This window comes from Erigeron canadensis, chromosome 9 (assembly GCF_010389155.1).
Source record: "Erigeron canadensis isolate Cc75 chromosome 9, C_canadensis_v1, whole genome shotgun sequence".
NCBI lineage: Eukaryota > Viridiplantae > Streptophyta > Magnoliopsida > Asterales > Asteraceae > Erigeron > Erigeron canadensis.
In genome coordinates, this window is record NC_057769.1 from 19,918,920 (window position 1) to 19,945,300 (window position 26,381).

Below are 26,381 nucleotides of genomic sequence, written 5' to 3' on the forward strand. Positions count from 1 at the left end.
AAGTTGGTCATCCAAGAAGCAAAATTGTGTATCACTGTCAACAGCGGAGGCTGAATATGTGGCTGCTGCTAGTTGCTGTGCTCAAGTGTTATGGATGAAGACACAGCTTACTGATTATGGTCTGAAATATGATCGTGTCCCTATCTATTGTGATTCACAAAGTGCCATTGCAATTGCTGTCAACTCAGTCAACCACTCATGCTCAAAGCACATTGATGTGAGATATCATTTTCTCAAAGATCATGTTGAGAAAGGTGACATCGAACTCTACTTCGTGGGAACTGACTACCAACTCGCTGATTTGTTCACAAAACCACTGGACCCAGTGAAGCGATGCACATCTTTACCTAACCACTCAAGTGTTTCTTAACAAATGCTTGTTTTATTTCTCACGGAGATTTTCTCATTTCTATTGACTCGTCATTTGGAAGACGTTGATATTGAAAAAGGGTGACACTCTGCTCCAATCCCCGACTTCATTTGATCACTTTGTGTCTAGAGCTCTTGTGATTGATCATTAATTTGATCGTTATTCATTATTTAGGACACATTTGCGTCATATCTTTGTAATATACATGCTTATCTTTGTGATATAGCCGGAACATTTGTAGTGATATCTTAATTGATATTTCACGATGATCAAATGGAAATCCTACCATTGCTAACATCATTTCCAGTTTTGAACGTAGGTCTCATAATTGCATTTGTGTAATTATTGAGCTAACAAGAAGTCTATTGTGACCTTGGATTTTTTTTCCTAAAAGTCTTTAAGGATAGTAGAACATGGTTATCGAACGCTTAGGTGACACTGACCATGGTTTACATTCTTTGAAGCAATCTTGAGGTTGGAAAGCCAAAAGACCAAACTATGTTAGAGGTTTGCTTTGTGCATTTCTCCATGATACTTAGGAAATCCGATAAATGGCATACATTTCTTTCGGTCATTTCATTAATCCTTTCGATTTTTGAATGCAAACGGATCATTCTTATCCGGTTTCTTTTCTCATCTCTCCAACACAAACACCAACACCATAATAAAATGCTTCTACCAACAACTTCAACCTTACATTTTAGTCACCCATAAGGTTATTTGGGTTGGATTAATGGTTTGGGTTGATGAGTTGTTAGTTCATATATCTTTGTGCAAACACCATTGAGCTATGGTTCTTTTGATTTCTTTTGACATTCTGTTCAATCAATGTTTGCATAATGACATTGGTTCCCAACATTGTCATTATGAGGGGGAGAAAATAGTATGATTGATTTTTGATTGGGGAAGAAATTAGAATGATTTTAAGGATAAGAAGATCAAGATCAATAATGAAAGGATGCTCACTCAAGATGTTACAAAAAGTTCAAAAATGCTCCAATCAAAGACTGTGCTTACTCATGAATTGAGGAGGAGCATGATTACTTTCATAAAAGAATTTCCAAAACCTTATTGAAATGTTTACTCTCAAAAGTGTTCAAGACGATGTGACAAAGATCAAAGCTTCAAAGGACGAAAGGCTGAAGATTCAAGACAAAAGAAGAAAAGCTTCAAAAAGAGTCTTCATCAAATTAAAGATCTTCAAGTCATACAACAACACTTTACCAAAAGCTACATTGCACACATCAAGGGGGAGAGTACATATTTCTGAAAATTCATTCCAAGACTTCAAAGAAAAGACTTCAAGATTCGAAGATTGAAGAATTCAAGACAAGTGCATACCTTCCGCATTTCAAAAGACAACTCTGATCTTTGATTCAACAATCCTCGAAGATTTAATACACACACACTCATCATTCTCTGTTCAAAAAGAACATTGAGAATCAACAAATGATTTAACTTCAAGAAGTCCAAGACCAAGACTGAATCAAGTTCTCCAAAGACAATGTGAAAGCTTTGAAGACTTGTTTCAACACACCAATTGTCTTCACTACCGGGCTCATCAAATTCATTCCTACAAGACAAAACAACACGTACTTCAAACCTTACAATATATCACTAAGGGGGAGAATGTTATAAATCCAAAAATAGTGATACATTATAATTTAAGTTATGGACTTACTTGTTGTTAAGTCATGTGTTGATGATTTCTAAGGTTGAGGGGCTAATTGTGATAATTAGCATAGTTGGTTAGTTTAGACTATAAATAGCCCTCAATTCCTTAGAAATCATAACTTTGACAAAAATTTGACACACATCTTTCATACCATTACACCTAAATAACACACACTTGATCCCAATTCTCTCTTAACACACACACAAACACTAAGAACACACACTCACACTAAACCGCCATTGTTGATGTGAATTCGAGTGATAAAATCGTGTTGTTACAGATTTTGGTGTTGCTTAATCTGTGTTCCAAAATCATCCCATTCTGGACCAAGAGCTTTGATGAATTTGATGTTTAACTCAATCTCTGTTTTCTTAACATTGTTCTTCCCCAGTTCATTTATGACATTGCAGAACCTGTAGTAGACACCCTCAAGAGTTTCATTTAGCAATTTGTTAAAGTTATCAAACTCAGTCAAAACATTGGTCAATCTAATTGTCGAAGTCGTGTCAGCTCCTTCCATCTGTCTGGCCACCTCATCCCATATCTCCTTAGTTGTTTCATAAGAATCAACTGAGCCATGATTTCATCTGGTAGTGCTTGATATAAGCATGATCTAGCTTTGTTATCTGCAGCTGTTCGATCTTTTTGTTCAGCATTCAAAAGATCAAGAGTGAGTATTGCACCAGTAGTGGGATGGCGATGAACTGCAAGTCCATTAAGGATGGAATCTTTAAGCATGTGACCATTTGTTTGACGTTCCACATAGTCCATAAATCTTTTTTTCCATAGTCCATAGGAACCATGGTAGAGATTTGGAGGTCTTGTATCTAAACCCAATGCCAATGCTTCACGAGAAGCCATCTGAAATTGATTTGATTTGAAAATTGAATTGAATTAAGAGTTGAAGAAAAACAGGAATTGAAATGATCTAAAGAAGATCGTCTTAGAAGAGATCGTCCTAGAGGAGATCGTCTTAGATTGAAGGAAAGGTGAGATGATTTTAAAGAGATCGTCTTGGAGTATTTAGTGGAATTTGTTTTTGGAATGAAACTGAAATTGAAATTGAAATTAAAGTTTGTTTTTGGATTGAAACTGAAATTGACCAAACCAATCCTTAAGGAATGAAACTGAAATTGAAGTTTGTTTTTGGATTGAAGTTTAAGAAATGAGACGATCTTGAGAAGATCGTCTTGGGGATTGTTGATTTGAAGAATTTTGTAAGTATTTTGGAAAGAATCGGACAGACTAACAGTATGTAATGGAAGGAATGAACTTTGAGCAAAACCAATCTATAAGATCAGTTACCCAAGAAGTGTGTGATTCCCAATCACAACAACTTCAAATGAACAACCAAACACACCAACTATATAAAAAACTGAGACGATCTTGAGAGGATCGTCCTAAGTTCAATGATCTGAGACGATCTTAAAGAGATCGTCCTAGCTTTCTGTCACAAAACTTTCAAGTGTAAAATACTTTCCAAGTATTTGAATTGACCAAACCAATCCTTACGGATTAGTTAGCCACAGTGAATTTGGTTCCCAACCAAAATTCACAAACAAACACTTCACCACACACAATCTCACTTGTTAGAGCGATCTTGAAAAGATCGTCCTACAAGCTAAAAAGTACAAGTATGAAAATTACGCTTTCAAAGACTGAGACGATCTAAAAGAGATCGTTCTAGTCCAAATCGTCCTGAGATCATCTTCTTCATCAGCAAAGCAGATTTATACAAAAACGCCAATGACGACTTCAAAAAGCTTCAATAACTTTCGAATTACTAGGAGTTAGAACTTGAAATTAATTGCAAACTGCTCGTTTTCACTTCAGCTACACATCTATGAACAAAATTCAACACAAAACACAACAGATTCGAATCCCAAATTTCGCGCTAAAAAGCCAAAATTCAAACTCGAGATTTATATCGAATTAGAACTTGAGACTTGACACGATTATGTTATTAACTACTACGAATCTATTGGTGAACAAATAATTGTGATTTGAAAGGTGAAAATTGAAGAAAGATGAAGATCGTTTTATGAACAGAAAAAATATTTTTTTTTAATTTTGATGAATCTGTGATTGAATTTAGTAATGGATCAATATCAGAATGATATTATGCTCTGATACCACATGTCATAACAAGATTTCTGTCATACTAAGGTTGGCGGATTTGAGGTGTGTATGTTCTTGGTGTGCGTGTGTGTTTTGAGAGAGAAAGTGTGTGTGATTGGAAATTGGCTAATTGGAATTAATGTGTGTTAAAAGTTTTCCAAAGGTTCTGATCTCTAAGGTGTGAGGGGGTATTTATTGTCTAAATACTCACATATGCTAAATATCACATTTAGCCCCTCAACCTTAGTAATCATTTATCTATGATTTAACTACAAGTAAGTCCACTATTCTAAATTAAAATTTATCACTATTTTTGGATTTCTAACAATGGTTGATAGCATTTAAGGAAACTAGTTGAATTCTTTTGAAATGCTTGATAAGTTAAGTCAAGATGTTACTTTATCCAACCTACTTTATGCACTTTTGCACTTTATTCATAGACAAATGATATTGTCCGTATAAAGCTGCATAAAGCAAAAAGGTCTTCCTCGTAATCAGTGTAAAGCGTTGTAAAGGCTTTAAACTGACGCTCTCCAGTTTCTATCTGAATAGAATGCCAACTAGGCTTCGTTGCCATTGTCATTCTCCATCTTCCACTTATTGTCTTCGACTCCAACTGGAATGTCTTCAGGTTTGATCAGATCTCAACTGGAGGAAGTCTTCAGTTGCGTTAGGTGTACATTGCAAATGGATTCTGGACAATTCTTCTGGTCTTTAGTTACGACTGAAGAGGCTCCAGTTTTCAGTAAAACTGGACCTAACACTTTTTCTTTTCAATTTTAGTTCCAGTTGGAACCTTTTGCTTTTGTTTTAAAGGGAGTTTGGCAGTTTGTTTTTCATTTGAAGGAGACTAGGCTCCTTCCAGATTTTTAATTCTGGAAATGCAACTCTGAACCTGCCTAGACAAAAGTTGGAGTTGATTGTCCAGTTTTAACAAAACATCATTTTCAACAGACATTTGAACCTTGGACTTTGTTTCAGTTTGGTTCTTGGTCTTGTGATTCTTGGGCTCCTTTGACTTTTGAGGTAAAGGCTTTTCACCAGCAGCCTTTTTACCTGGAGCTTTAGCCTAATTGGCTCCAGTTTAACCTCAACAGGGGTGGTCTCTTCAGGTTCAATTTTGATAGTCTTAGGTTGGTCTTATGGGGTCTTAACCCTAAGATTTGGAGGTAATGCATGAAGATCTGGTATGAGTGCAGCCATTTGCACATCTCCAGATTTCCATGCATTTTCTGGGCATCAATTGTTCTTGAAAATGCATAATAATTCTTTCCAAATGCCTTTACCCATGACTTGATAATCATTTGTTCCATCTCCAGATCAGATTTTAATTTTTTATTTTCAAGTTCTAACACCTCATTTTTCAAAACTGACTCCTTAAAAGCCAATTGGATGTTTTGCAAATCATTCAACTAGGGTTTCAAGTTGTTTAATTCAGTTAAAACTGTTTCCAGATATCTTTCACTACCAGTTCTAACAGTTTCAACAAACAATAAATCACCATTGAGTGATGGTACTAACTGAAGACACCTCTATGTCGATGGTGAGATTTCTTTGCAATATATACATTGAACTGGAGACAACCAATTACAGTGAGTATATACCAAGTTCTTAGTTTGATTACTTAAGGTGACAATAAGTAATGACAATGCAAAAATTAAATAACTTGTAAAGTAAATTGGTGAGACAATATGTAATTTTCAAGTGTATTTTTTTATTGTCTTTAAATAAAATACAAGGTTGTTGCAGAACCAAGATAATACACAAGTGTAAATATCCTAACAACCTATGAAATACAATTGATCTATACTTGGAAATTCTCTTGTCAATCGAAACACTTAAAGTTGTGAAATGTTCCTTTTTGCGATTAAGAGAATATTGCACAAGTTCACCAAAAATATGCAAAGTATGAATATGCAAAGGTTATTTCTTGGTTATGCAAAGACCTCTATTTATAGGCAAAGTTGGTATTGGGATTCCAGCTTAGCCGCCTAAATATGGTTACTAGCATTTAAGGATTTGATGTGCAAAATCGAGCTTTAAAATTTATATCTAGAAATACCTTGAACTCACTACTACACACTCTCGGGCAGTAGATCCGTTCGTATGCAATATAGTAAAAAGTAAGTCTGAGTTCGTTCGCAGGGATTGGTTCGAACTAGTTGGTTAGTAAAGCAGTTTGGAAAACGGGGTGTTACTCAATATCACCTTTTGACAATTAAATTAAATTCAATTTGAGAAACACAGATCATATAAAAACAGAGAAACTTCAGACAATATAACTAGAGGTCATCCACCTTGACTTCACTCGACTTCAAATGTGATTGCAGTTAATTAAGACCAAATTCATTTGAGCTGAAAAGATAATCGTGAAAAGGTAAAGTGCTCACGTGGTACCACCAACCATGAACAAATCACCAAATCACCTAGATTACTAGTCAAATTACCCAAGCCGGTAACACCTGTGCCAAGACAACTTTTCCAATAATTAGTTTGACTAACTATCAATTTACCAATTGAACCTATGTAAAAATAACGTGGTACCACCAACCGTTACAAATTACGTTGACAAAATAATTCTTTTATTAAAATGATATTCACTATCATACCATGAACAAGTGATAATTGCTTATAGACAAACAACCATTTTAAAATCAAATATCAATTCAACTAGTACCACTAACAAAGAATTAATACGCAACCAATATCATAATAATTATTTAAAAGAATTTAATCATCAAGATCTCAGAACAACGATAAATAAATCAACTCTTTGAATTAAAAATATTGCAATCACATAATTCGTCTTGTTACATCAAGGTGGATGATTAAACGTTTAGCCACTCATGATGAATTCAAAATAATAATTAAAATAAAAGAGAAACATGATGTACCAATCGTTTGAGAAAATAGAAAATTGTAAGAGAATAAAAGTAGATACGATCTAGATGGGTGCTCGTGAATCTTCAATGAATCTGCCTAAGAAAACTTGCTTGGAGATTGAAGAACCCTTATAGAACAGCTCCTAGAAAGATTTTTTGATGATTTGATAATTAGGGTATTGTTTAGTATTTATACCCCCTTGAAATCTGAGGCAGAAAACGTCCAAGACCTTCAGATCCCATGCACCCACTGCAACGTAGTGAGGACCTTTTAACTGGGACTCATTTGACTTTCTTATGACTGCGGCACAGTGGGATTGACCACCCTCCACTACGGCGCAGCCCAGATCCACGGCTTGAATTCTCCTTTTGATGACTGCAGCGCAGTGGTCTTGGTCAACCCTCACTGCGGCGCAGTCCAAACTCTCGGCCAAATTCTTGTCTATCCATCATGTGACTGCGGCGTAGTGGGCTCCTGCTTCCCCCACTACGGCGCAGTCCATACCTGATGATCAAAATCTTCTTTTCCACCATGAATACTTGCCGAACTTCGCCATCTTTTCCACTTGAAACAACTCTCGATATCATGAATCATTATCTTGGCCAAAAATCATCCGAATATGTGCCAATAGAATGCATAACCTGTTTATAGCCTGAAAACACTAACAAACACCATAAACGCGCCAAATGCACACAAAACAGACTCAAACCACTTTAAAAAGTGGCCAATAACGATGTGGGCGATAGGTATAAATTGGTCACATCAGGATTCAATTTGAAATCCTTTGAAAATGCTGGACAATGTAAGACATAAAGTCACTTTATCAACCTACTGTATGCACTTTTGTACTTTAATCGAAGATAATTGATAATATCAGGATAAAGGTGCATAAAGTAAAAAGTTCTTCCTCGTAATAAGTGCAAAGCTTTGTAAGTACTTTACGCTGATACTCTCCAGTCTTGATCTGGGTAGAAAGTTAACTGGGCGCTACTATTGACATTCTCCTTCTTCCACTTGATGTCTTCGACTTCAACAAGAATGTCTTTAAATGTATTGGTCAGATCTTCAACTGGAGGAAGTCGTCAGTTACATAAGCTGTACATTGTAACTGGACTTCTAGATTTCTGGACAAATCTTCTAGTCTCCATATGCAACTGGAGACTGGCCAGTTTTTGTCAAAACTAGTCTTAACACTTTGCTAGGGAATTCCAGAGACCTAAGAAGGATGATAGGTCTATTGTGACTCGTCAGAACTTCAATCAAGGTGGAACAGTACCTTCATCTTCAAACACCTCTAGACAAAGGTCATATAATGAGGGGTCAAACGAAAATCAAGGCTCAACTGATCAGTGTACTTCAAGAGCTTTGGTTGTCCAACAACAAGACGGATCATATGATTAGAGTTCAGAAAGTAATAGTGTTCCTTCGGGTGAGACTTCTAAAGTTGAAAAAGTAAAGATTCCAGAAAATTTGGGAGTAAAGGATCTAGTTACCTTTATGATAGATTTACATGCTCCCGAACATCGAATAGATTTTTCTTTGCATTCATTAATCGATGTGTGTAAGGATAATTTCAAAATGTCTTAGACTGCATGTGAATTATATCTAAGGGTTGATGATTTACAAAAGAGGATAAATGAGGATCAAGAAGAAAAATCTCTCTTAAGACAACAGGTGAATATCTTGACTAGAAGAGAAAAGGATCTTTCAATCAAGATTAGACTTAATGAAAAAGAGAATGATTGTATAAGAAATGAGCTGGGGAAATCACTCTTAGAAAACAATTGGGACAAGAAAATCAGGAGAAGTTGAGTAATGCGTACGCTTCTTCACAAAAGAAACTACTTTCTGCTTAATCCGAGATTACAGATTAACAGTCCCGAATTGACAAAATGAAAGATATTCGAATTATGACAAGTCATGTCTGTGAAAGCATTAGAAGTGGAACTAGTCATAATATTGAAGAAATCTCAAATAAAAAGAATCACAATGTTGAGATTCTTCCTCCTATCAATCATATCTATGATCCCATCATTAAAGTGACTAATGATGACCAAAAGGTCTCTTCTGACAGTCACAAAGAACAACACGAAAAGCCAGAATCGTCTAAACAAACCAAATACATTTATGATAAGGATTCAATCACCACTACACCCTTAAAGGTAGTAGAAAAGTGTTCACTGAAAAAGAATATTCCTTGGAAGCATTGAACCAGATCTAATTGATAAAGTTTGGGAAGTTGATATAGCCGAGTTTGAGCAGAACAGACAATTCAGAAAACTGAGTCCTAAAAGATTGTCATCGAAGAAGACCATTAGAAGCCCTCATTTTGTTAAGTCAGGAACTGATCCATCTGCCCACTCAGAAGTTGCTCCAGAACAGTTTGCAAAATTGAAGTTACAAGAGATGACATCTAAAGATCAAAGTTCTCACACCTTTACTGAGCAAGATATGCATTCATCTTACCATGCTAAGGGTAAAAGGCAGAGAATGAAAAATATTTATAGGATCTCTTGGTTCATTTGCAGAGAAAAAAGACATGTGGCAAGTATGTGTCTACCAAAGGGTCTAACTCAAGCAAATCAAGGCAGTCTAATGATTCAAGTGATAGAGATGTTAAAGAGATGTATGTTCAGTTGAGAATGAACAAAGGTAAACATGTTGAAGAAAGGTAAACGAGTGTTTCACCGAAAAAACTTTCTCAAAGGAACTCACCCACATGGAGTGGTTAACCTAGAAATAATCAGATTAGTACTTCAAATCCAACATTTATGAGGGATTATAAGAAGAAATACTATGAAGATTATGCTTCTAGAAATCCCTCGGTTTATGTTGCCAAAGAACACGGAAAACCAAGAAGTGTATCACCAAAGAAGCCTTCAAACGGGGCCAAGTTCGTAGCAAGACTCCAAAGAGGAATCCCACTCCAAAATGAGAAGTCTTTAATCGTGTTGGTGAAGACGTTACATGCTTTTATGATCGTTTCACAGGAACGGTTAAGAATGGTCGTTCATCAATGTTTCAGAAGCATAGTCTTTTTTTTTAGGTAAAGAGTTACCCCGTTTCAACTTATATACCATCAACACAATTAACATTTACAGTACAAGTAATGTGGCAGATTACCACATTAATTCCAATATGTGACATGCCACATATTAGTTAAAAAAAAGAACAAGGAAATCGACTCCAAACAACTAAAACAAGCTACTACCTATAGAAGGAAACATGTAAAGCTGCCATAATAGCTAATCTTCGTGTAGAAGCTTTGGGAGTTTCCATTTGTCAAGTAATCTAGCAATCTGTGCGCCACCTTTTAACTTCAACATAGCCAACTTGAGCCGCACCGTATCCACAATAATGCCTTTTTTTAGGTAAATGGGGTTGTCTTCGTTAACTTTTATATCACCCAAAAACATTACAAAACAAGTAGTACGACTAATTTATCGTACTAGTTCATACATAGGACATGCCCTATATATGTTAACATGAAATACAAGGAAAAATCTGCTACACAAGCGAAGCAAGTCTATTCTAAATACAAGGACATTTAGAAGTAGACAATAATACTAAAGATATACTAGGTCAATTCGCCATTCTAAAACATATAGTCACCCCAATCTTCCAAGTATCAAAGTGTAGTAACAGCTCGAGCTGTCTTTTTAAACTTCAATCTCCATAACCTTGAACGAACAGTATCTTTAATAAGATTGGATAAAATACCAGGTGGGCGAGCATGATTAGCAAACATCTTGTTGTTTCTCTCTTGCCAAATAAAGTAAGCAGTGGCTGCAACAACTAGTCTACCAATAACATGAATTATAGAATGTGATTTTGCATGAGCAATCAACCAAGCTGTGATATTATTCCAAGAACCTGAGGTAGACAACATGTTAGCAACACTTTTAACAGCACCCAAACCTGTGAAGAATATGAACAATCGAAAAACAGATGTGAGTGATTATCAAAATCAGCCTTGCAAAGTGAGCAACACATCATGTTCATATTCTTTCTTCTAGCTGGTGGCCACTGTAAGATTTGGTCTTGAGTGAGTAATTTCCTACGCATAATCAACCATAAATTGAAGGCATGTCGTGGTACACATTGTGGAAACCATACAGCCTTCACCCAATCAACAGGTTGTTCATGACTCCTAATTGTGTCCCAAACAGTGGAAGAAGAAAAAGGCTTATCTTCATGTGCAACCTTCCAGACCAGCTCATCTTTTTTGTGTCCCTGCAAAAAAACTATAGTCGAAATGTTAGATAGAATGGGAAAAGAATCGAGCCAATCAGCTGGCCAAATCCATTCCCCATTCCGATTAGTATCGGCCACTTTAGCTTAAAGAGATAATCCTTCCCTCCTTATATCCTACGGACGAATAACATTTGATAAGGGTCCTATGTCACTCCAAGTATCATACCAAGCTGATGTATCTTGTCCATCCCCTAGATTTTTCCATATAAAGTTACGGATAAGGGCCTTAAAGATAGAATTTTTCTCTAGCTCCAACCGTCTGTTGATCGACTAGGTATATCCCAAAAGCTTCTTCCTCTTAGTTTGTGATCATAAATCCAATCAACCCAAAGTGATCTTCTATGAGAAACAATACTCCAAACGTGCGAGATCATTAAAGCTTTATTCATTTTAGATACTTTTCTCAATCCTAATCCTCCTTTATATTTAGGCACACATAAAGCTTTCCAAGAAACCTTAACCTTACCTGTTTGCATAGGACCTTGACACCGAAGGAACCCCCGCATAGTCTTTTTCAAGTCAGCCATGATTCTAGAAGGAAGGATGAACACAGACGACCAATACGTATACATGGAAGACAGAACATACATAATCAATTGCACTCTTCCTGCAAACAATAGGAACTTATTCCTCCAATCCATAATTCTTTTCTCCATTCTTTCAATCAATATTTTACAATCTCTATACAAAAGTTGGGAGGAAATGAGAGGGACACCTAAGTATCGAAGAGGGAGTTTACCTTCTTCAAAAGGCATGATATTCACAATGGAGTTTTTAACAAAATTAGGCAAATTACAGAGGAAATCAGTGCTTTTTTTAGTGTTCAGAAATAAACCTGTCATCTTTTTAACGGAGTCAAGGGAAACCAGGATCAATTTAGCCGAGTTGATATCTCCCCTAGCAAAACGAAATAGATCATCTGCAAAGCATCCACAATAATGCCTTTAAGTTGAGCTGGAGGCCTTTTGTCATTAGTGAACATTCGGTCATTACGCTCCTGCCATAAGAAATATGTAGTCGCAACAACCACAAGTCGTCTAATTATACTCTTTGTTGTGTTCGAAGAAGAAATTGGGATTAAATCCTGCCATTTTTTGGATACACTTTGCATTTCAGCCATCCCTCGCACCAAAAGCCAAACATGTTTAGCATAAGAACATTCAATAAATAGATGGTTGCGCGAATCTGGACCTATCGTACACAAGGAACAGCAAACAAGATTCAACTTAGTAGAGCACCCACCTCCCATGGCTTCAAACGGTCATGGGTGGTTAATTTATTGTTAACGGTCAGCCATAGCATAAATGCATGTCGTGGTATACACGCGGAATACCATACTACATTAACCCATGGGACTGTAGGTCTTTTATATCGAATAATCTCCCAAACATTTAAAGCCAAACAATCCTGCTCAACACCTTGCTCGTTGCATAGTACAATGGTATCTTTTCGTTTCAGAAGCATAGTCCCAAGAAAAAGATTGTGTTATCTCCTAAGAGAGTGCCAAGAAACAACAGACAGGAGAAAGATTGTGTTATCTCCTGAGAGGGTGCCAAGAAACAACAGACAGACTTTAAAATCCAGGACTCCCACTGAGAGTGATAGATATTGGATGAATGTCTCAGTGAAAGATAAGGACGGTAAATTCAAGTAAACTGAGGCTTGGGTACCGTTTCACAACTAGGCGCCTATCTTTCATGCGGAGGACACGGTCAAGGAGGACCATGTGTTTTCAGTGATTGGTGACTGAGTCCTAGGCACATTTTAATTAGATAACATAGTGGGTTATCAAACTTTTGCTATATTTTCTACATTGTAAATCATGGTGCAAGTCCCATGTATGTTATTTATAACTTGTTTATAAAAGAACGTATTTGGGAAAAACGAGTATATATAAAGGGTTTTATATTGATCCCTTCTGATCACATGTCAGGTGAAATCTTTCCTTGTGTAGTTAAGATGTAAAATCTGAGTTATTTTTTTTATGCTTGTTAAGAAATCATTTGTGATAGCATTGTTATTTATTTAATGCTTGTTATCCTATGACGAATATGCAAGTTGATTTATAAATGGTTGTTACACTAAGGCTTTTGATCGATCGTGTTTCGAGTTGCTAGTCTAGTTGACTGGAATGAGAAACCCTTAGCTACTGTCTCTTAGAACGACTAAAATATTTTAATAGCTTAAGGGGGAGTAGTTACTGCTTTAGTGTAGAGACATGACGAAAACTTGTGGTTTTTAGGTTTACTTATTTGCTACATTTGATCTCTTCCGCAGAAACTAGTCTCTCTTATGCCTATTAAATATACAGTATTAAGCATGACTATTACAAAATTTATTAGATTAATTTGAGTTCAAAATTAATGTGATTTATTTTTAACTTTATGCTCCGTCATGTATATTGTAAATACAGTATTAAGCATGACTATTATAAGATTTATTAGATTAATTTGATTTCAAAGTTAATGTGATCTATCTTATAACTTTATGCTCCGTCATGTATTTTGCTAATAATAGGGTTCTGTTGCACGGGAGAGAATGCTGAATAGGGTATCTAGTTTCCAGGGGGACTCAACTACTTTCTTATTGAACACTGAATAAGCGTGTGTCGTGATAAGGATGTAGTGCAGTTTAAGACTTTAATTTGAGTGTGTTTGGTATACCTCGGATTAGGTCTTGTATGTAAATTGCGTGAAAGGTTAAGTTAAATACTTAAGGTTTCGGTAAAAATAGGTCAAACAGAGTCACTTAGTTGATCTATTTGATTGATATTTTGATGTGCAATTTACTTTGAATAACTGAATAGAAAATTCTTATTGTGTGAGCTAACATAATAATGTCTTAGATTCTAATCTTAATTGGGAGAATCGGCCGCTTACGATCTGTTATATATCTGTTTAAGCGTTTTTTGAGTTCAATTATTTACCATTTTAGATGAATATACGTGTTGTATGGATCTCATGAGTTCAGTGGTGTTTATGAAGAATTATTTATGTTAACTGGATGTGTGTCAACCGTTAAGATAAAGGGTCTCCAAAGTGTATGAAAATTGAGTCTATACAGTCCGGAATGAAGAAAGCTCAAGCTTGTACGTCGAGCAGAGTACACTTACACACCAACAACTCACCAAAATTCAAACGGAGACGAAAATGAAGATTAAGAGTTTGTTTATTGTGATATTCAATCTTATTTCTTTATTTTTGTTATATTTGAATTGTAATGTATTTTTGTTGAAACTTTTTGGACAAATTTACAAGATTAAACAGCATTGTGGTGTATAATGTCTGCTATTGTCAAATACTTAACAATGGTGCTTTATAATTTATTAAATAGTGACATATCGGGTCTTGATTTAATGATTTTACGTTGTAAGATTGTTTAAGTGGTGACAATTATTCACAATTTCTTTATCTAGAAAAATACTGATAATAGTGATACAGAATAAGATTTCGTATTAGTCTTATCGTGTTCTCTAAAGAATTCTTTTCGTTAATCATACCGGGTTCTAGAAACTCTTTGGTGAATTTTCAAAGTATTAATCAAGTTCGTGAAGTTTGATTTTTTGAAAAGTCAAGGTTCACATGAATCAAAAAATAGGCTAAGTGTAATATGAGTGTTTTTTGCCAAGTGAACTCATATGCGTGTTTTGCAAAATGGGCTAAATAAGCATATTTGAGTTAAGTGGGCTCACATTTGCATGTTTCACTTTGGGCCTCATTTGTGTGTTCTGGTATGATGGGCCAGATATGTGTGTTTGTGTGTGCATTAGGGTTTGCGTGTTGTGTTTGGGTATAAATTGGATAACAATACGCATTTAACGATATATTTTAAATCATTAGCGTGTCCCTCATAAAACCCTCCACATTTGCACGTACCCTGTCTGAGCACTCTTCATACATCATTTCACAAAACTTGATCTATGCGTGTGTGAGTCTACCTACACAAGATGTTAATCGAATACAAGATATAACAGATATATAACAATAATGAGAAGTATATCAAGTAACCCGACTGACAAGTAATTCTAACCTAGATAAAGACTAGTTTAGAATTATGATCCAGATAATGGATATGAACAAGTAAGATAAATTAAAAAACAAGTGCTTGAAACTATATAAAAATAAATAACATGTTTGTTTAGAGTAAAGTATGTAAGTTTCTTGCAAGTGTGAGATGTCTTATATTTATAGGCCAATATGTCTTGATGACATGGCAAAGGCCGTACAAATATGGTTGGGTGCATTTATGGATTTGAAAAACAAATCCATAACATGTTTGTTTAGAGTAAAGTATGTAAGTTTCTTTTGATGTGACATTACATACTTTATTTCCAACCTTTTACTTAAACTAGCACGATACCAGGTATAATGTTATTAACCGGGTAAAGGCAGTTAAAGTACTGCAAAAAGACTTCCTCGTAATCAGTGAAAGAGTGTTGTAAATACTTTTTCACTGAGCGGCTTCAGATCGTTAATCAGATAGAATCTTCTCAGAGCTCTGCTTCTCAAAAGTCTCTCTTCTTCAGTCTTCAGTCATCGACTTCAAAATGAATGTCTTCAGATGTGTTGTTCTTGATCTGAGCGAAGCTTCAGAGAACTAATTCTGAGAGACTCCTCAGAATTTCTATACAAGTATCTTTTCTGAACTTCAATATTTCTGAACAAATTATACTTGGTCAATTTTCAACCTAACAGTGTGTTTAAAACACAAGAAACAACTCTAGTACCACTTATTGAACAAAGGTATATGATTAACAGGATTTCTAAGTCCAAATTTCGTGTTTAATAGCCATATATTTAGGCTCTTCATTGCGAGTATAAAATCAGTAAATGGGACTATAAACATGTTATGGATGGAGAAATGGAACTTAAAAACTGATAAATCGGACATACAAATAGCTAGTTGTACCTATTTAGAAGTTTTTGGTGTTCAAATCACCGGTTAAAGATTTGGGGGTTGAAGTTTCTGCTTTTGCATGTTCATGATGAACTTTGCGTGTTCTCATGACCCAGATTCTTTCCAATCAATCTTTCCAGTTTTTGCGTGTTTGTGATGACGTTATCACAACCAAACACACATTTGGCTACTTTGCTAGTTCCTGCGTCAATATACACCATTTTGTGTGTTTCTCACCATTTGCCTGTTGTTACACAGTTCGTGTGTTTCATGACTTGTAAAAATTTTTAAATTGGAAATTTTTTTAAATAAGTAAAATATGAAACATAACACACATTGACCAGTCAAACCCTACACTATATGTGTGTATTGTCACCATATGTGTGTGTATAAGGAATTTGTTTGTTGTAGGACTTCGAAAAATTTTCAAAGCAGAAAATTTTTCAAAATGAGTCAAATTATAAAATTGAACTTTAAAATTTAAGAAAAACAAGTGGTTTTGGTTAAATTTGATAAAGTTCAATTTGTCGCTTATTAAAACCGACAATGTTTTGGAGGATTATGAACAAACGGTTTCACTATCTTGGAAAACATTAGTGTTTTAATTTTGACGTGTTAATTCGATAAAATTGGTGATGTTTTATTGGATTATGAAACAATAGGTTTCACTATCCCGGAAAACGTTAAGAATTTTATCGTTTAACCTTATTTGCCGATGGTTAATACTGATAACCTTTTCAGAGTTTGTGAACCACATGATTTCAGGGGCTTAGAGAATGTTAGGAGCTTTCAGAGATGAAGAAGATAGTCCATCTCAGCAACTCAAAAGGAGGAGAAGAGCTGGAGAAGATAGACCAATATTGACTTCTTCTCAACCAAGCAGCTCAAGATCTGATGAAGACATTCTGCCTGGATTGGAAAAAGAACTTGAAGATATTTAGAGTCTTAGTTGCAAGCTTGACGGAAAGATTTTCCAAGCAAGAAGAGGGATACCACCAACAGCTTCAGTCTGAGACAACCGTGCATCGGAAAAGAGTTGTTAAGAAGATGAATAAACACAAAGAAGCCATAGAGAGCCAAACTACGGGTTTGGCAAGCTTTGATGAAGACTATGAGAAGCTGAATGAGATTGTTGATAATCTTGGATCTCAGGGGGAGATAGATCCAATCTGCAGAAATAGTGTCCTCAGGATGCAAAGGAGAGAGGATGAGGACGATAATCCGAGCAGACAAGAAGAAGAGATCTCAAGATTATCAAGGGGCGTTGATTGGCACTCCGATTGCTACATCTCAGGGGGAGTAAAGCCAACATGATACTACCGCTACCTCTCAGGTTCCCACAGCTCAAGACAAAGGGAAAGGTATTGCTGAAGATACTTCCCCTTAACCAACTAGAGATGTAGATGTCAGTTTCTAGACTCATGCCTATGGACCCGAGAGTGAAAAGGAGCTCGTTGCCATCGATGCTATCAGAAACTTGGATGACATGGCTAAAGAAGATTCAGAAGACTCTGAGGAGGGGAATGGATACCTCACTCAGATTGGCAGGGACTGATGGTATCACCTGAGCATAAGTTTGAATTTGAAGATGCAATTGATACAAACCCGAATCTCTTTGAGTCTGAAGGTCAGAAGGAATGTAAGATCAAATCCTTTTATGAGCTACCTGCTCAGGGTTTGACCTTCTCAGTCTACTACAAGAAAGGTACAGGAAGAGATGTTAAGCTTGTTGTTAGCAGCTTCACGCAGCGACGCTAGCTGCTCCTGCATCTTCTCGATTTGCTTTGTTCAACTCTCGTTTTGTCTCCTTGTGTCTTGTAACTTCATCGGCCTTCATGATGAGTTGATAGATGTTATTGTCCCTTTCCCGCATCTTCCATGAACCAACACTTATATCGAATCCATTAAGTACAAGCAGTTCACGAGTATTAACTCATTTAGACATTAAAATGTAGCCTAATTATGAGAGAAATTATCACAAAATGAACGCTCATCAATAATGAATCTAGAAATTCAATTTTTAAGTACAACATCATCTTTAATTATGTTATAGCAATTAAGTCATTTACAAGTGCATTGAATCGGGTATGAGTGTCAGTGAGGGATTCATTCTTTTGTGCAAAGAATCTTCCATACCTTCTAGTTCTGGTAGACTCCGTAGAAGTTGCACAACCCTTAAACATGACAATCAAAGTATCCCACATTTTTTTAGCACTAGGATAGTGTCTAATGGCTTCATTATCTAAAGTCCACCTATCACTCCTTGTCTTAATCAATCCCTCTAAATCTTTTAGAGTGTCATCCTAGGCCTTAATCCGGTAGCAAGTCACCTTTATCTCCTTGTCATTAGCACTAGCTTTCAACACTGTGATGTCCCCTCCTTGTCTTAGCAACATTTTTCCTTTGTCTAAATCTATTGTTGCTCTTGCCAAGTACAAGAATGGTCTCCCTAAGATTACCGATGCTTTTTAATGTGGTGGAAGGTCTAACACCATGAAGGTCATTTCAAAGGTCACCTCTCTCACTGCCACTACTACTCCTTCTAGCCTTCTTCCTTGGAGTCTTGAAATCTCACTGGAGACCTCCAAATTTATCCCTTCTAGTCTAATTATCGCAAGCCCCAACCGGTCAAGCAAAGTTCTTGGCAACACGTTAGCATTTGAACTGGAGTCAACAATGGCATATATATTTTCTGATTGGTTTATTCGACAAGGGACAACTAACCTTCCTAAATCTACTCCCCTAGTCTCAATTCGGACAATCCTCAGCTTCGATTTCGATAAGTACACTGTATCTCCTCAGCTTCGATTTCGATAAGCACACTGCGTCCCCTGATTAACCCAGCCAGCAATTGTCATAGATCTTGTGCTTTATTCTTCACCCTTCTAAAACTATTTATCGCCCACTTGATCTTAGTTAATGTCATACGTATATCGACCTCCTCTGGTGACTCCCTGTTATGATCAACTCCACGCTCTTGCAGGTGTTTTAGTCTCAGCTCTTTCATAGCACCTATTAACTTTCCAAATCGATTCTCTATCCTTATCAAGACTTTATCAGCTTCTTAGTGTGTAGTAAGGCTTGGGCTTTCTTATCTCTTAGAACGTACGATGCGTAAAACACGCAATAACTCAAGCATAGCGAAAATTAAAAAAAATGGAATTAGATATTTTTCGTATTTTCTGGATTTTATGAAATAAACAACAAAACAAGACAATAAAATAAAAGAATAGATAAAAGAATCCACCACCAAGATTTGTAATGGCCAAGCCACTGGAATAAAGGATAAAGGAAACACTCCAACTCACCACTATGTTTGATAAAGGTCTAGCCACCACAAACACAGATAAAGGAATCGCAGATTTAAGATCTCGCCACTATATTTGATAAAGGACGAACCACCACAAATATAGATAAAAGGATCACTCCAAACCACAAAGATCAAAGATCTATAAAGGTAAATGAAGATTTTGGATAAGAAATAGAGGCTGCTCTATTAATTTCGTTCAACAACATTATCTGTTTTTACAAAGAGAAATACAACCCAAATTTATAGCCACAACTACTTACCTAGGAGTTATCGAAATAATAATAAAATAAACAAAAGGCTGTCATGGGCAAATGATAGCCACTAATTTATTAGCCAATATAAATTAGACAGACTGTGCTTCTAGAAAGATTCCCTCTTCAAGTGGGTCCACAAACCATTAGGATAATGTTATCACACGCTCCTTCCTTATCTTCTTTGAACAGCTGTCATTCCTCCTTTATTGGGCCCCACACACGTGCTCGGGCTTTTATTGGAAAACTGGAAACTAAAAACTGGATAGCTACTGGAGACTTCATCTGGAGCATTCTTCAGTAGACTTGACTGGAGCTGGTCACTGAACTTCTTTAGTGGAGAACGTTACTGGTGGATTTCTGGAAAGCTTCATTAGTGGATCACTACTGGTAGCATCTAGAGCAACATGCCACTGGAGAAGTGTTACTACTGGCGGTTGGACTTGTTCAGTAAAAGCTTGCCTGAAATGGGCCACAACTGGTAAAATCAACATTGCTTGTTCTAGCGGCATAATCTGGCCAGTTTCCTTCAGTTCAGTTAACTTCTTTAGATCAATTGGTTCCTCCAGTTCACTTGATTTCTCCAGTTCAGTGAACCCAAACTTTTCTACATCTATCTCCCCTTCTGAAAAAGGACTTGTCCTCAAGTCCTCGAGGTACTCATGCTCCAGGTAAGGCATTAAACCACCCACATTAAAAGTACTTGAAACTGCTACATCCCCAGGTAGCTCAACCTTGTAAGCATTTTCACCATATCTCTCCAGAATTTTGAATGGCCCTTTAGCTCTGGGCATTAACTTGCTTTTCCTTTTGGTTGGAAAACTTTCTTTCCTCAGATACACCCACATTAAATCTCCTGGAGCAAATATGGACTGTTTCTTTTGCTTGTTTGCTCTTGCCTTATAATCAGAATTAGTTTTCTCAATTCTGGCGTTCACTTCCTGGTGAATTTTCTTAATTTCTTTTGCTCTGGCTTCAGCTTCAATACTTGCCTTTGGTTTAATCGAATATGGAATCAAATCAATGGGAGTCAGTGGATTGACACCATAACATATTTCAAATGGGGATTTACTGGTAGAATAATTTGGAGCTCTGTTGAAGGCAAACTCTGCATGAGCAAGCTTCAGATCCCAATCTTTCAACGTCTTATTCACCAGTGTTCTCAACAGCATACCAATTGTTTCGTTTGTGACTTTAGTTTGTCTATCAGTCTGAGGATGATGAGACATATTGAACATCAATCTGGTACCCATCAATCTCCATAATGTCTTCCAGAAATAACTCAAAAATTTCACATCTCTATCTGATACAAATGTCTTTGGAATCCCATGTAGGCGAACAATTTCCTTGAAAAATAAATTTGCCACTGCTGAAGCATCATTTGTAGTATTGCAAGGAATAAAATGAGCCATTTTTGAAAAACGAGCAACAACCACCATTATTGAATCTTTACCGCTTTGAGTTCTGCGTAGTGCAACAATGAAATCCATACTAAGATCTTACCATGGTTGACTTGGAACTGGAAGAGGAGTATACAAACCCTTGTGAAAAGTTGCCTTCGCCTGGGGACAAGTTGGGCAGCGACTGATGATAGTCTGGACATCCTTCAGTAAACTTGGCCAGTAGAAGTGTTCAGTGAGGATTTCTCCAGTTTTGTTAATGCCAAAATGGCCAGCTAAACCTCCTCCATGTGCCTCCCTTATTAGTAAATCTCTGATGGAACCTCGTGGAATACACAACTTACCATTTTTAAACAAGAATCCATCCTGAACAACGTATGGTCCTTTCTGGTGAGCTTCAATGAGACGATCAGAAAAGTCTGGATCAACAGCATACAACTCCTTAATTTAAGAAAATCCAAGAACTCTTGCTTCCAGAATTAATAGCAGCGAATATCTTCTAGAAAGTGCATCAACAACAACATTTGCTACTCTAGCTTTATGTTTAGAAACAAACGAATTAGACTGCAAAAACTCCACCCATTTTGCATGTCTGGCATTAAGCTTGTGTTGACCATTAGTAAACTTCAGTGCTTCATGGTCAGAAAATAAGACAAACGGTTTTGGCTTCAGATAATGAGACCAGTGAGTAATAGCACGAATAATTGCATAAAACTCTTTATCATAAGTGCTATACTTCAGTTTAGAACCATTCAGCTTTTCACTGAAATATGCCACTGGACGCCCTGCTTGTACCAGAACTGCACCAATACCCACACCACTAGCATCACACTCTAACTCAAACAACTGATCAAAATCTGGTAAAGATAGAACTTGAGCTGAACTGAGCTTTTCCTTCAACGACTCAAATGCTAACTGGGCTGAACTTGGCCAATCAAACACACCCTTCTTCAGACAATCAGTAATTGGAGCCACAACTGAAGAGAAATTCTTGATAAATCTTCAATAAAAAGATGTCAGTCCATGAAAACTTCGTACTTCAGTGATGGTAGTAAGAACTGGCCATGATCTGATGGCTTCTACCTTGGAAGGATCCATGGAAATACCCTTTTTTTAACACCACATATCCAAGAAAAATTACACTTTCCACCATGAAATCACATTTCTCCAGTTTGCCAAACAACTGGTGTTTCCTTAGTAATTCAAATACACTTCTTAAAGGATTAACATGTTCAACTTCAGATTTTGAGTATACAAGAATATCATCAAAGTAAACAACAACAAACTGACCAATGAGTGATCTCAGAACTTCATTCATTAACCTCATAAAAGTACTGGGAGCATTAGATAAACCAAAAGGCATTACTAACCATTCATAAAGGCTTCCTTTAATTTTGAAAGCAGTCTTCCACTCATCTCCATCTTTCATTCGAATCTGGTGATAACCACTTCTGAGATCAATTTTTGAAAATACACTGGAGCCATGTAACTCATCAAGCATATCATCCAATCTGGGAATGGGATATCTATACTTAATTGTTATATTATTTATGGCACTACTATCAACACACATTCTCATTAAACCATCTTTTTTTAGGACCAGGAGAACTGGAACTGAGCAAGGACTCATACTGGCTTTCATATAACTTTTGGCAACCAACTCATCTACTTGTCTTTGCAACTCTTTTGCTTCAGTTGGTGAACATCTGTAAGCAGCTTTGTTTGGAAGAACTGACCCTGGAACCAGGTCAATCTGGTGTTCTATACCTCTAACTGGCGGCAAACCTTCAGGTAGGTCTTTTGGGAAAACATTAGAGAATTCCTCCAGTAGAGACTTCAGGAGACTGGGACTCCAATGAACTCCTTGTCTTAAGTACGTTCAAGCACTAGTAACATCATAACTGGAGAGCCTCCAGCTAACTCTTGTTCAACTTCAGTTTGAGACATAAATAAAGATTTGGGCTGGTCTTTCTTATTGAGTTTTAGTAACTCATTAGGTTTCAGAGAAGTCAAAGTGACCTTCTTCCCACTTACAAATAATCAATAAGAGTTTGCACGACCATTATGAAATACATAATTATCAAATAACCAAGGTCTACCCAACAAAAGGTCTACCCAACAAAATATGACAAGCATCCATAGGAACAACATCACAAACAATTTTATCTTCATAAACAGATCCAATGGAAAAAGGAATAGTAACTTGTCGGTTAACTTTTACCTCAGATCCTTCACTGAGCCATTGCAATTTGTATGGACGAGGGTGTTTTGTGGTAGATAACTCCAGTTTTTCCACCATATAAGTTGAAGCAGCATTAGCACAACTTCCACCATCAATGATTAGATTACACACCTTGTCTTTAAGAACACATCTAGAATGGAAGATATTTTCTCTCTGAGCAGTATCAGTTACAACTTCATTAGCATGCATTACTCTTTTGACTACCAGTATTTCTCCAACATCTGCACCAACATATGTTTCTTCACTTTCATCGTCATCATACACTGGTTCACCTTCTTCAGTGTCAACATCTGGTAAGCTTTCAATCTCCTTAGCAGTAAGTGCTCTCTGGTTGGGACACTGTGCCTGGAAGTGACCAAAACCATGACACTTAAAGCATTTTCTTCCAACTGGCTCTTTTGATCCTCCAGTTTCTTTCTCCTTGCCTCTGAATGACTGTTGACCAGTTGCACTGGGCTTCAAAACTGATTGACTGGAACTGGACGAAACCTTAGTGAAAGGTTTGTACTGGACTTTCTTCTTCAGTTGCTTCTCAATCTGGAGGGCCAATTTCCAAGCTCCTTCGTACGTCCAGATGGGCTACAACTCTATCTTTTCTGAAATGGTAGCATTCAACCCACCAATGAATCTGGAGATAATATGCTCTTCAGTTTCTTTCACACCAGTTCGAGTCTTCAGTTGCTCGAATTCTCTTTTATACTCTACAACTTCTTTAGTACCTTGCTTCAGGTTGTTCATCAGGAGATATTGATCTTGCTTGTACGACTAGGGAACAAATCTCTTTTGCATAACTTCTTTCAGCTTGGACCAGGTCTTAATTTCGCTTTTACCCTTATATTCTCTTTCAGATTTCATATTATCATACCAAGATGAAGCATACTTTTTCAACCTAATAATGGCAACTTTAAAACTCTTTTTATCATCATAAACCTTTATTTCCATTATTCTATCCATAACCTGAACTCATTCAAAGAACTCTTTTGGGTTTGAAGAACCAACAAAATCTGGGGGATCTATCTTAATATCTTTCGTGTCATCAACCTTACACCTCCTATGCCTTCTTCTAGACTGATTAGACTCTTCAGAATCACTAGAAGATCCGGGTGTATCATCAGATCTCTCACTAGGACCTTGAGACTCATCATTTCTTTCACCTACAACACGTTCTCTTTTCAACCTTAAACCACCATCTTCTAATAGATTAAGAACCCTACCAAGTGTTTCTTATAGATCTTCAATCTGCTTATCCCTCCTAACATTATGAGCTTCTTCTAATGTCATATTAATATTTAACAAAACAACTCCAACAATAACAGATCAAAACAAAATGAACTACAACTCCAACAGATCTAATCTGACCCAGCAAACAAGATAAGAAAAAAAATCTACGGATAAAAAGATTAAGAAACCTTTTTCAAAACCTGGCTCTGATATCAAATTTGATGCGTAAAACACGCAATAACTCAAGCACAGCGGAAATTAAACAAAATGTAATTAGATAATTTTTTGTATTTTCTGGATTTTATGAAATAAACAACAAAACAAGACAATAAAATAAAATAAAAGGATAGATAAAACAATCCACCACCAAGATTCGTAAAGGCCAAGCCACCGGAATCAAGGATAAAGGAAACACTCCAACCCACCACTATGTTTGATAAAGGTCTAGCCACCACAAACACAGATAAAGGAATCAAAGATTTAAGATCTCACCACTATATTTGATAAAGGACGAACCACCACAAATATAGAAAAAGGGATCACTCCAAACCTCCAAGATCAAAGATCTATAAAGGTAAATGAAGATTTTGGATAAGAAATAGAGGCTGCTCTATTAATTTCGTTCAACAACATTATCTGTTTTTACAAAGAGTAATACAACCCCTATTTATATCCACAGCTACTTACCTAGGAGTTATCGAAATAATAATAAAATAAACAAAAGGTTGTCATGGGCAAATGACAACCACTAATTTTTTAGCCAATAGAAATTAGACAGACTGTGCTTCTAGAAAGATTTCCTCTTCAAGTGGGTCCACAAACCGTTAGGATAATGTTATCACGCGCTCCTTCCTTATCTTCTTTGAACAGCTGTCATTCCTCCTTTATTGGGCCCCACACACGTGCTCAGACTTTTATTGGAAAATTGGAAACTAAAAACTGGACAGCTACTGGAGACTTCATCTGGAGCATTCTTCAGTGGAGAACGTTACTGGTGGATTTCTGGAAAGCTTCATTGGTGGATCACTACTGGTAGCATCTGGAGCAACATGCCACTGGAGAAGTGTTACTACTGGTGGCTGGACTTGTTCAGTAAAAGCTTGCTTGAAATGGGCCACAACTGGTAAAATCAACAATGCTTGTTCTAGCGGCATAATCTGGCCAGTTTCCCTTAGTTCAATTGGTTCCTCTAGTTCACTTGATTTCTCCAGTTCAGTGAACCCGAACTTTTCTGCATCAACGTAGTGGTTGTAAAAATTATCCTTATCAATCTTCTCCCTGACAGGTCTCCCTTTAAATGTTCCACCAACTCTTTTAAGGAAGCAATGAAATGAAAGTGTAATCTCATCGCTTTCTCCTATGCCTCCTCCCAGCTCAAATAATGTAACTGATTAAAAGTCATGATCTCATTAATCAACCTCTCCTGACTACTGAACATCTCCTTTAGCTTCAGTCTTGAAATCGGATGAAGATTGTTCAAGGTTTCGGGCCTATCAGATGCTGTCAGCGAAGCTGGGAGAGGGTTCCTAGCAGCGATGGTCTGTCCCACGTCAGATCCGTTTGCTCTTTTGGCTCCAATGTTTGCTCTTCGAGCTCCTAGAACGAAGTGTATCAAATTGTTCTGATCAAAGTTCTCCATTGCTTGCGTGTTATCAAGCTGCTTGCAAGTGGTGAAGGCGGTAAACGGGAAATTTGTCGACAGTTCAGAACTGCCCAACGGCGTTGGTGAAGCCCTCCGAGCAGCGATGGGACCTCCAGTAC

The 26,381-nt window shown here is 36.7% G+C and overlaps 1 long non-coding RNA gene across 1 annotated transcript in view; it reads left to right on the forward strand.

Annotated features, from left to right (window-relative positions):
• Positions 1-14,437, forward strand: part of LOC122584001 — a 42,058-nt gene extending 27,621 nt beyond the window's left edge. The window contains exon 3 of the long non-coding RNA XR_006321382.1: positions 14,235-14,437. This is a non-coding gene — a long non-coding RNA (uncharacterized LOC122584001). The remainder of the gene's footprint in view (positions 1-14,234) is intronic.
• The last annotated feature ends 11,944 nt before the right edge of the window (positions 14,438-26,381 follow it).